General features: G+C 30.1%; 2 long non-coding RNA genes across 3 annotated transcripts; one reads left to right on the plus strand and one right to left on the minus strand.

The window, feature by feature from the left end:
* Window positions 1-1,933: 1,933 nt before the first annotated feature.
* On the minus strand, window positions 1,934-4,402 carry LOC127263907 (uncharacterized). Of its 2 annotated transcripts, none has more exons than XR_007841564.1 (2): window positions 4,052-4,402; window positions 1,934-2,125 (listed from the first exon to the last, which is right to left on the minus strand). It is a non-coding gene; the product is annotated as an uncharacterized LOC127263907 (long non-coding RNA). The 2 variants fall into 2 exon arrangements; XR_007841565.1 differs by lacking the exon at window positions 1,934-2,125 and adding an exon at window positions 2,335-3,560.
* Window positions 4,403-5,393: 991 nt separating this feature from the next.
* LOC127264064 (uncharacterized) lies at window positions 5,394-5,875 on the plus strand. The gene is made up of 2 exons (XR_007841595.1): window positions 5,394-5,465; window positions 5,682-5,875. It is a non-coding gene; the product is annotated as an uncharacterized LOC127264064 (long non-coding RNA).
* The last annotated feature ends 7,167 nt before the right edge of the window (window positions 5,876-13,042 follow it).

Consider the following 13,042-nt stretch of genomic DNA (forward strand, 5'->3'; position numbering starts at 1 on the left):
AAGGCTTGAGTTTTTCATTTCAAAATTTGATCAAAGTACACTAAACGAAAGTCCTACTTTTGAAGGTATGCTTAATTATGTACATATTGATGAAAAATGGTTTTATTTATCTGAAACTTCAGAGAAGTACTATCTTACTCTAGAAGAAATGGATCCACACCGAACATGTCAAAGCAAAAACTTAATTCCTAAGATTATGTTTATGCTGCCGTAGCACGTCCAACATTGGGTGGCAATGATTTTGAGTTCTTTGATGGAAAATAGGAATATTTCCTTTTATTTATCAAGAACCGGCGAAACGGAAAAGTAAGAATAGAGATGTTGGAACCTTAGAGACTAAAGTTGTAACTAGTATTAGTAGGGATATTATTAGAACATGTTTGATAGAGAAAGTGCTACCGAAAATTCGAGACAAGTGGCCAAAATCTCGCTCTAAGGCTATGTTTGTGCAACAGGACAATGCAAAGCCTCATATCTTTATCAATGATCCGAAGTTTGTTTTGGCTGCAAAAAAAGATGGATTTGAGATTCATCTTTGTTCACAATCTTCAAATAGTCCATATCTGAATGTGTTAGATCTTGGTTTCTTTAATTCAATTCAGTCTTTACAGCACCAAAAAGCTCCTAAGTCCATTGATGAATTGATTGCGGCTGTTCATACCTTGTTCAATGATCAAAATTTGAACCGATTTTGGCTTTCCTTGCAGCTAGTAATGAATAAAATAATCAAAAGTGTTGGGGGAAACAATTTTCAGTTAAAGCATATCAATAAAGAAAACTTGGAGCGTGAAAATCAACTATCAATTTGTTGGCCTTGTGATCAAGATGCTATAACCAATGCATTAGAACATCTTCAAAATTTGCAGTATTGACGGACATGTATTTTGTAATGTTTTAAAAAATATATTTGATGTAAAGTTTGTGCTATGTACTTTTTGAAAAGGCATACACCAAAGTAGATATAGTGGCCACTTTTATTTTATTTTGTAGTTGTAAAAAATATTTTTGTACTATTATAGAAAATGTATATATGTACTTGCAGTGAAGTGTGAAAATCAACATGCATATAATGTGTATTTTCCAGGTGATTGATTAAAAATACATTGTATTAGATCCATGTAGGGTTATTTCATAGTTTTGGTGTAAGAAGAATACATTGCATTTAAGTCATTTGTTGCACCATTGGTGTTATACTATATTTTAGTGTTTTCATTTTTCAGTTTATATAACTTGTTTTAGTAGTCCAAAGAACCTATGTTTATAATTTGACTCAACTGTTTGTTTTAATTTAACTTGATTCTTTTGCATAGTCATATACTCTTCTTTCATGTTATTTGTTTTTATGGTATGAATGTGTACGTGTATATGGATTGGGGCTGATTTGTGTAATTTTATAATAAAAATGATGAGAAGTTCTTACATGGTCACTCTCAAGTGTTTAAGAATATCTAAGAAAAATAATTTCTGAAATAATTTATGTTTAAAGGAAAAATATATATATATATATACATCTAATGGTAGTATAGTTTCATTACTGTTGGATAAATTTTTGTTTCTCATTGTATGCATTCCAAAAGTTACACTGAAATTTTATGGCGATTGATATTTGTTGCCGAGTGTGATGTTAATGCAATGCATCAACAGATAACGCCGGAGCCTAATTTGATTAATTGTGTAAAAACCTTAAACTTAGCCGACCAATTGTGATTGATAACAATAGAATTGGAAAACATCAAGTTGTAAATGATAAATGACTATATTACTTGACATTTAGTAATATTTCTGGTATTATTTTAGAATTTCTTTTAGATGGATACTTGATTTTTGTTGCCTATTTATTTACATTAACATGGTTTGTTGAACAAAATAAATAAATAAATAAATAAAATTGAATTATTGTAATCTATAGAAACTTTAATCAAAATATATGTATTTATTAGATATATAATGATTTATTTCCACTTGATACACAAAATTTTCATTATCAACCTTTACATCATACAAACTACTTTACAAGAGCTAATTCATTGATTTATTCAACAATTCTCATTGAACGTGACCAAGCAGGAATGCATGCTTAGAATTTACCTCAAAACTCTTACAACTTCAATATGATATAGACACCCTGCATTAAAAATAAATAAATAAAAATCCCATAACAAAACAAAACATAAATACAAACATATCATACAAATGCAAAAACAATATACAATCATGCGTCTATTTTTTCCATCTTTATCGGCCTCATTTATACCCTGCAAAAAACTAAAATAGAAAAGTATAACAATCATCCATGAACAATATGTAAAAACCATAACAAACTTCAATGTAAACTAAATTTAAAATATTGCATCACATTATCATCCCGAGAATTAAAGTACAAGCGCAAAATAAGATTTTGGAGTTGGATAATTTAATGTCTTGAGAACAAGTTCCCACACAAAACTACTCCTACTTAAACAAAATTTGCTGGAAGTAGCACAAAACTCATTACATTCATTTTCAATAATTTTCATCCCATCTATTTTTTATAGTCTTTGTTTCGAACGTGAAATCTTCCCAAGCCTTGGATAATTTTTCTTGTCGTGTATCTTTATAAGAAATGGGATGATCCATCACTATGCTGCTCATCATACGAATCACTCACATATTATGCATTGAAAATCATTTGAATTGTAATTAGATATCATCAAATTATTTATAAAAAAAATAGAATATTTGAAAGTTTAATAAACATTGTTGATAATTTTACTTGCATCCATATTTGAATTGGAACCAATAGAATTATTCGACATTTCAGTAGCTTCATGAGGATAATAATTTTTCTTGTGTGCCCGAGAACCAAAAATAAGTTGTTGTTCTTATCACATTGGTTCTCTTTCGTATCTATAAGTCATACCAAGCTTATAGAGCTATAAAAATACAAATCAATACATTTCCAGATCACAGTTCAATATATTGTTTCGCCAAGACCTTTTGTTTAGAAAAAAATAATCTATTGTACTATTAACATAGAAATGAACATACCTTACAAATAGTTTTCCATACTTCTTTTTTCGCCCCAATGATGTTAAATTGCTCTTCATAGTTAACTTCTTTCACTTTAATGATTTGATTAAAGGTCCAATGTCTATCATATGTCATTTGATATTTTAAGAATGCATAATCATATTTATGACTAGTCCCAAATTTTTTGTTCACTGCATCTAATGTCTCTTGAATAGGTGTGGAGTTAGACACTTTTATGATTAAATCAAGTCGACATGCTATATCTACTAATGTACAAATGAATGTTTCATCCATATCACAACTCCAAAATAAATCATAGAACATTTTTTTTTTTTTTTGTTGAATGTCAAGAACAATAATTATTTCTTTAGTACCCATCATAATTTAAATCTCTGCAACAAGTTCAAGTTTGAATAGCCATACGTTTGCAATAGGTGTGGTTTAAATAGCCACACATTTGCAATAGGTGTGAAAATGAAGCCAACAATTTCTGCAGGTCTAGATTGTTGATTTTATCATCGTAAAGATAGCATAGCTCTACATATTTTCACCTAAAAGACAAAAATATTTTTGAGTAAGGTATTCATTCTTTAAAATATTAACTTATAATAAAATGATATTAAAAATTTAATAATAAGAATAGTTAATAGAAAGAATTATTCCATTTAAAATTTTCAATTTCATTCTATCACATTCCTTAACCCATTTCAATATATATACTACTAACAACCACAATCAACTGTTTTTTTTTATTTTTTATTTTTTATTTTTTAACTAAGATTATTCTTAAAATTCAATATTTCAAACATCATGATAATTTACATAAAGAAGCCCTCTGGTATATCAGTTATGTTATCACAGGATGCTGAATAAATATAACATTAACCATCCTACATGGGTTAACTTTAAAAGAAATTCTAAAAGTTTCATAAACATGTTTTAAATTCAATATAATTTCTTCTAACCCAACAAGTAAGGAAACACAGCAACAAAAAAGAATACCCATTTCTACGCCCAAAGAAACGCAACAAGAAGAAGGTACCTATTTGGAGTATAAGAGTTATGGTGCGCCGGTGTCAGCCATTAGCTCGAGAAAGAAGAAGATAACGCTAATTATTTCTTGCAAAATTTCTCTCAATGTCCGTAGTAGAATGGAGAAGATAACACCAAGGTGAAAATTCTGTACATTGGAGAATCAGTGCGACGCGAAGGTTGGAGCGAATAAGATCTGCGTTTTCAAGATTGATTGATGATATAATTATAGAATTAAAAAGAATTTTGAAGTAAAAAAAATAATAGTAAAAGAATAAAAATAGTAAATGAATGAAGGGTAAAAAAAATAAGATTTATGTATAAAAAAGGAAATAGAACATCTGTTGTTAGACATTTCAAATAAGAAAGTAGAACAATTGGACAGAGGGAGTATATTATAATGCAAATAAAATTTGATTTGAAAATGGATACAAGAATCTTTATATGGAGGCCAAGGAAATAGAAGAACAATACAATAATTACAATTAAATCGGCTAAAGAATATATTTCCAACACAATTAATTGCTACATGTTCTCATACAAGTATATTAGCAACACCATAATAATGATAACACATTCTCATAGAGAATATATTTCAAAGATTGTGATTTATGGCAACATATTTCCAAAAGTATAATAGCAATAATACAATAGTCACCAAATATTCCTATAAATAATTTATTTCCAAAATTATAACTAATGTAAAATATTCCCAAAAAAATGATGTAAGCAACGATATTATCATTAGTTCACCTCACACTACCAAATAATCCCGTAATAGTTTGTATATATCAAATAAATACTATATATAAAGATTATATACATAACATAAATATATAATGGGTCCCCTATTTGTATTGGGCCCTAGACGGGCGCCCTTCTCACCTGAGTCTAGGGCGCCTTCTCTGTTCACATGTCTTTAAATAGTTCAACTTGTATAACCGTTAGGCTCAGGTCGATGGTTCTCTTCGATTAAACCAGAAAATTGGTCTTGAAGTTTATGAGCTCAGCTACAGGATATTGATCCAATTGGTGGGGGTGGCATTTGAACATCCACATCATGGATTGTGTGTATGATTACAAACCAACTTACGATGACCAGGCCAGCCTTCGACGAGGGCTGTCTAGGCCCATCGACTCTGGCGGAATTGGACTTTTATGAGAGGAGGGCTAATTTTTCAAAATCTTGAAATAACAAATCTACTTATTGTCGGATAATTTTATTTCTTGATTTACATATTATTGGGTTATTTGTTTCAATCGACCGGACCCGACCGAATCCAAAACCTTATCCAACCTAGTTGGATATAAATACAATCTCACCCTATGTTCTTGATCTATTCTATTGTGATTGAAGTTTTTAGTTTGCTCACATCCAAAATTCTCCTAAGGTTGTTCCTATTTTTTCGTGCTCGATCGATAAGGTTTGGTCCCTTCTTATTGGGTTTATCCAATGCTCTTCCTTAGCTATATATCGATGGGTAATATGGGTGTTTGATGCAGGAGTGAGAAACAAAGCCTTTGTGCCAATTGTTTGTGTTCTTCTCTTTTGTGATGCTCAGTGCTCGCTGGATTATTTCCAGATTAGTTCTGATCTCCTCTCTCCTCTAAACTTTGTGTTTTCTTTTGTTCATTTGTAGGATAACTTGTGAATTTAGGTGGCTTGGTGTTGAGGCCTACCAATTTCTCCATTATGTGGTGTTGCCTCATAAGAAGACTTGAAGTTGGGGTGAAGAGGGCAGTGATTTGAGCCGACAAAATGTGCCATATATATTGTTAAAATCATAGCACCATTTTATTCTTCATAATTTAATTATTATTTTGATTTGATTAATTGTTATTTATTCGCTAACCTACTAATTGTCTTTGTGAGAAGTATTTGGTTGCAAGAACAATTCACCGATCCTGTTGGATTAGGATTCTAAAAAGTTTTATAAGAGCAACCCAAGTTGAACACGGGTTATGTCATCTTGAATCGGAATTTTAAGTTTTTCCCTTAAGTTGGTAACAAAAGATTAACCTATACATAGGGTAAGTTGTCATTAAATTCTTTGTGATTAAATCTTGATTTCCAATTTTTTTTTATATGATTGGTTGACACTACTATCACATAACTGGTTGTTCCAATTGTGAGTAGGTAGTTGATTATTGATAGTTAAAACGCCTACTAGTTGATATCGGGGAGAATCTCAACCAGCCCCGGGTCACGTCTAGAAACTTTTTCCCAACATACTGAAATTACATGTGATTCGCTTGGTGTGTTGTGAGTTGGTTATTACATACCTGGTTATTTAAAAAAGAATTAAGTAGTTGAGCACTAATAGCCATTGTGTGATAATCAGTAATATGACATATGTTTGTATTGCACCTTTTGTTGGTAAAATTGATATTTTAATTTGCCAAAAAAAAAAAAAATGGAAGGAATTTTAGTAACTCAAAAGGTTTCAAAAGCTATTGATGGTTCTTATAGCTCTATATGGAAAAGTCTTTCCTAATATTGTTCTTATTTGAAAACTTTTTAAAATTTGAACTTGATTAAATCAAATGATTGATGACAATCGTGAGATGAGAACAAAATTTAATTCAAAATATGTCTTTAACTAAATAGGAAAAGTGGAATATATAGAGTCACATTCTTTGAAAACAACCACAATCACAATCTACATGAACATGATTGTATCCAACCATAACATTGATGAATCGCACTTAATCATTGCAAATAAAAACTAAAAAATTGGGTTACCAATTAGATCATCGTACGATATGATGATAATAACAAATGGAGTGAAGATAAATGTAGAATTTCTCAAGTTAGACTTGAAAAATCATATGAAGAAAAAAAGAAATTTTCAAAGGCGGATAAGCAAATGCATGACTGCAATACTTCAACCAAAGATCAATTAACAATCTATTTTTCATTTACGAAATTGAGGTTGATTCTTAACATAGGATCACTAAAATATTTTGGTCATCCTCTCAAATGATGGAAGTCTAATCTTTGTTTTGGGGATTCTATTATATTTGATACAACATACAAGACGAAGAAGAACTACAAACCACTAGCTAAATTTACAGCATTTTTGTTTGCATGTAGTTAGCATATCATCTTCCATATGTCAATACATTCTTTAAAGTTATCAGAATCTTAATATACTAGAGATAGCATATGCTAAGTTTTTTTTCAGGCATCAGATTATAAAAGCACTCCAACATTAGGTGTTTTCGTGGGATTAATAATCACCACCAAACGTCTATATTTCGGGCATGTTGTTGTATAAGAAAACACAAGATTCATTCAAGTGAGTTATCAATATATTTTTGAACTGCATCGGGAGTTGAGCACCAAAAATAATTTTTATGGATCAAGATTTGGCTATGATCCTAGCACTAAAAGATACAAGACCAGAAACATACTATACTCCGTGCACATGGCATATTGTACAAAATGCAAAGAAAAATGTATGTGCTCTTTACACAACAAGGTTTGTTAGAAATTATAGGAAAAAATGATGGACTTGACAATCTCGGATGCTAATGAAAACTATACTACATGCTTTGCATACAAACATGTTTGCTTAAATGTTTCAACTTATTCTTTACGAGGTACAAGATGAAAACAAATTCAACCTTCAGTAAGAAATATATGTTGCGAAGTGCTTCCCCAAAAGGACTCATAAGTGGCTACTAAACGTTCACTGAAATAACAATGGTCTTTAGCTTGGAAAAGAAAATATGTCACAATAGGAGTGAGAATCACAAAACTAAGCAAATCATTTAAGTTCTCGTTAAAAATGTATGAAAAAATAATGTAAATTCCATATGTTGTATATTGCAAGAAATGTTTTCTTAACTGATTGCTAAGGTGGTATGACTGAACTAATATGTTGCATAGGTTCTTATAACCAAATAATAATATTGTATAGTTTTTTCAACAATTTGAAAGAGTTCTGAAGAATCATAAAGAGAGAAGAGAAAAATATAATTTGTTTGCACGGGAAAAACATTTAATGAAATCTGCAGTCATGTTCTGCAGTCCAAATGTCTTTCTATAGTTTCAAGAGCAGAGATCATTTGAATTCATAACACGGCGTTTACGTTAATATTCAAGAGTCTTTGATTGACTACACATGAAATATGTTGAAAATTGTTGGGATGTTATGTTGTCAATCAATCCGTACAATGGATATATTAGCAGCAACAGGTTGTGTGCGCTTAAAAAATGTTCAAAACAAATACATATTGAATAGATGAAGAAAAGATAATAGGGATATATTAGCAAATGAATTATGCAGGAAAATACAAATCATTGTGTCACTTGTTCATAAGTTCTGCAAAACTAATAGCATCTGAACCAAAGAATTACAATTCATTCTCAGTCAAATTCAATGAGTTTCCTCATAGCATAGTTACGTGCTGAAATATCTATGGATAAACATCGATAGATCCAAAAATAGTTATGTCTCTTATAAAAAAAATTTAAAATTTTATTTGAAATCAAATTAACCGATTATCATGTTACAGTACAAAACACAATTTCTATAGAAAAATTGATTTTGAAGTCCAGAGATAATTCAATAGGTACTATAGGGAGTAAAGAAGATAAAATTAACATATAGGGAGTAAATAAAAATATAAATATATAATTAGGAAGATATGTGGAAGTTGCCCTACATGGTCAGCATGTACAATGATTAACAAAATATTTTATTGATTACTTACAAGCAACAAGTAAATAAAGAGTATGCAAAGCATTATGTGGTGTTACAAACCAAATATTGTTGATATGGTAAATTGCATAATACATCCTTGTATTTTTGTAAAAATGCAAAACACCTCATATGTTTTATTGCGTGAAATATCCTTGTGTTAAATTAAAGTATACACAAAACACTATATTCGTCCAAAATTGATGTTTAATTATAAACACACACTTAATTATACAAATTTTATACAAATACAGGAGGTAAAATATCTTAAATAGCCTTACTTAAATAAAATAAATAAATAATTGTCCAACCCTTTATTTTATAGTTTTTTGTAAAACTTATGGGTAGTGGTTCGTCTAATTGATAAAAAAATATTGTTTATGCGGCTAAGCATTTTACTACATTATGACAAGCAACTATTAATCAGTGGTATGAATAACCGCATTAAAGTATTATAACTAGCATATTATTATATTTTGGTTAGCATTTTCAGTTTTTACAATCAACACTACCTACTGTTATCTCCGATAGCAAATGGTTATTAGGCTAGAAGTAAAAAATATATTATTGTATTATAATTAGTATATTTCTATACTGAGGATATCATTTTCACATTTTATAATTAGCATTTCAATAAAAAGTACGCAAAGTACTATATGGTGTTATAAACAACATACTATTGGTAAAAGCACAGTGTAATATACAACAAAGTATTTCATTACATTACTTACTAGTAGCGTTTGAGATATAGTATAAAAAATGTCTTATTGGGTTATAAACAACATGTTTTTATGTTGGTGATAGCATTTTCATCTTTTACAATTAGCATTTTTGTATTATTATCTTCAACGATAAATGGTTGCATGCCAGCAGTAACAAAAACACATCATTTTGCACAATTGAATTCATCCTTTTGTATTCCAATGCTAATAACACTAGATTTCTACAAAAAGAAATTGTAAAGATACTTTCCACATACTTATCAAAACAAGGAATAAAAGTGTGTAAAGTTCACATTTAACCCCTATACATAAAAAAAAACACTACAATTACTATCTCATGGGCCTGTCTACACCTTTCCTTGCACAAATGTTTATACATTGTTTCTTTGATTTAGCATTTGGGTTTTCACCTTCTTCAAATGAACTATTTCTACTGGTATAGACCTTCGACTTTTCTTTCCCATTTGATATCAGTTCCAGAAGAGTACAAATCGAAAACAAATATATACCCTGCAAAAATCAATATCATTCTTTAACCTCATACTATTAAGTAAAATTTTTAAAGGCTCGACACTATATTTTTTATCCTTCCCTATCAATTTCAAATCCAATGTCAATTTATCAACAAAATCATTTCATGAATCGGCCTCATCCATGCAGATGGATTGCCTGTTTTCACCATATGGCTAAGCATACACCATAGCAATATCACAATCAATAATAAACCATTCCAAACCACCAGATAACTTAAAAAATTCATGTTTTACACCCTAAAACTTAATAAACATATCATTGGAACCATAGGAACAACCATTGATTTTCCATGTAGCAAGCCCTTGAAACAACTTGAGCAAATAAAAAAAAAAAAAAAAAAAACTCTAACCCAACGATCAAAATAGAGACTCGTTCAACTGGGCGATCTTCCTCGGAACATAGGAAAATTTGATAAAAGAATCTCTCGATTGTGCAGGCTTTTATATTGTTTGATTTATAATCGAGCTATGTTTGCGGGGTTGTCTCTGTGGTGTTGAAAATGTACTGTAAAGTATTATCCTAGACAAAATTTGAAATGGGTAAAAAAAAATTAGACGAAAATATAATCTTGCACCTATCTAATATGCACCATTGATTTAATATCACTTTAGATCAACAATTGAGATTGAATCAGCACCATGCTGATGGATGCACCCATCAACAGGGGATTCACCACCTTTAAACAAATAAATATGCAACATTCAACAAAGTGGTGAATCCCTAAGTCTATGAAAAAATATCAATTGAATAATTATATCTTGAAATAGGAGAAATTGGAAATATCCATAATCAACGAAAAATAATTTGATTCATATACTAAGTTTGACAAAATCTATATCTTAATTAAAATTTGAAACTAAGCCACATAAATGAAACTAGTCACAATCATTATTTAATTGAAAATCAAACAATACTAAAAGAAAGTAAAAAATTTCATAATAATGAACTATAAATATTTTTTCTTCGAGTATTTTTCTTTCTTTTTGTCATGCGTTGTTCTTGTCATCAGTGATTGAATCAAGTTATGAACATTGAGGAGGGGGGAAAAGAGAGGCAAATACCTATCAAATTTTTTAATATTCAATATATAAATTAAATAAAATAATAAAATAATTTTACCTTCTGAAATCATTTCATAATGACATCGTTTTCAATTTTCACAAAAAATCCTTCTCAATGTAACATACCAAAAAATCTATCAAAAATTCATCTCCTATCTTATTGTGCAAGTCATTCTTATTAAATTTCATCGTGGAGAACTATCTTTCAACTGTAGTTTCCATAATGGGTAAAACCAATGTCAACTAAATAAGTCGATACATTAACTTATAAGTTGTGTGTCATTCCATAGCCACCATCTTTTTTGTCAAATCTCCAATATTTCCCCATCCTGAGATAAGTGGAGATAATTTAACAAATGTAATGAACATCCTGAGTTGTTCTTTCAATTCACATTTTTCTCTGGAACTGAAATCATTCGGATATAATTTAGTAAGATGAAGTAGTCACCTTTGATCAAAATTTTAAAATGAGTCTTTAGGGCTTAAGCATGCTATGCACATAAGCAACTCGGAACTTAACTCTATAAAGCGATTATTCATCTTTTGAATAAGACGATCAACAACCTATCATTATAAAAATTAAATTAGTTATTGATAGGAAAGTAAACAAATACATACATATTTTAATATCAAACAAAGGGAAAAAACATACCTAAAAAAAATTATCAAAATAGAAATAGTGATGATAGGTGTTTTGATTACCATCAATTGTCTTCTCTCTTTTAATTCGACGTAGCTGAACATCTTTCATATTTGGAACAACAATATTATGTTTCGAGCAAAATGTAATGAATTTTTCAAGCAACTCATTCCAGCTATAATTATTCAAGTCATTCTTCACACCTTCCACAAGTACCAAAACATTAACTATGTTTTGATTCTTTTGATGGAAATTCTTTAGTAACATATTTGTTTTGTACAACAATTGCATCATTAAATGAGCAATTAATACAAAATCAAATGTTACCATTTTCTCAACCAAACTCAAAGTAGTTGATTTACTTTTGAGATTAATTTCATCATCAAATATGAATTCAAGCACCTTAATTTCCGTATCCCATATATCTAAAAATCTTGAAATTATTTTCAAATGAGAACATCGACGAGTATCACTATGTCAAACTTGTTTTTTTTCTTGATTCTTTTCTTTCCCGATTCTAATATCACCACATTTTATACACTCAACAAGATTTCATAATGTCTTTGTAAAAGATAATATCTTTGTGGAAGGAATATCGGAATCTCAAGTATGAGAATTTGAAAAATCAAGGATACCAACCGCAAGCACCTCTGTGGCAATTCATCCAACCACCACCACCTCCACCCAACCAATCTATCATGGCATTGGATTAAATGATAAAAATCACAATAGCCAATATGATCCAATTCCAATAAGATACAAGGGCGAGCATTCAAAGCCTTGAATTCTGCATGGAGCAAATGGCGGTCGATCTTTGTTATGTTGAGGAAAGAGAAATGGAAAAATGACCATCGCAACCAGAAAGAAATCCCAAGAATGTTAGCTCCATGAAGTTACGAACCGGAAAGATGGTGGGAGCTCCGGAACCGATCATCCTAAAGGACAAAGATAAAAGTACCATCGAGAAGGAAATCGAGAAAGAGAATGCAAAAAAAACATGAGTTGATCAATAATATTGTTATTAAATCAAATACTAATCAAGCTCTTTTAAATTTTCTTGTAGGTTGGAAAAGTTAAAAAAGCCGGAAAACGAGAAATAGATTTTGGAGATATTTCGGAAGGTTGACCTCAACATACCCTTGTTGAACACAATCTACCAAATTTCTAAATATGCGAAGTTTTTAAAATATTTAAGCACTAAAAAATGTGGGTTGAAGGGCTACAAATGCATCATTGCAAGGGAGAATGGCTCGACACTACTCCAAAGATCTACCAAAATGCAGTGACCTGGGTATGGTTACAATTCCATATAAAATATGACAATTAGAAGTCAAGCAT

Source organism: Andrographis paniculata, unplaced genomic scaffold (assembly GCF_009805555.1).
Source record: "Andrographis paniculata isolate CXL003 unplaced genomic scaffold, ASM980555v1 Contig69END, whole genome shotgun sequence".
NCBI classification, from domain to species: Eukaryota; Viridiplantae; Streptophyta; class Magnoliopsida; order Lamiales; family Acanthaceae; genus Andrographis; species Andrographis paniculata.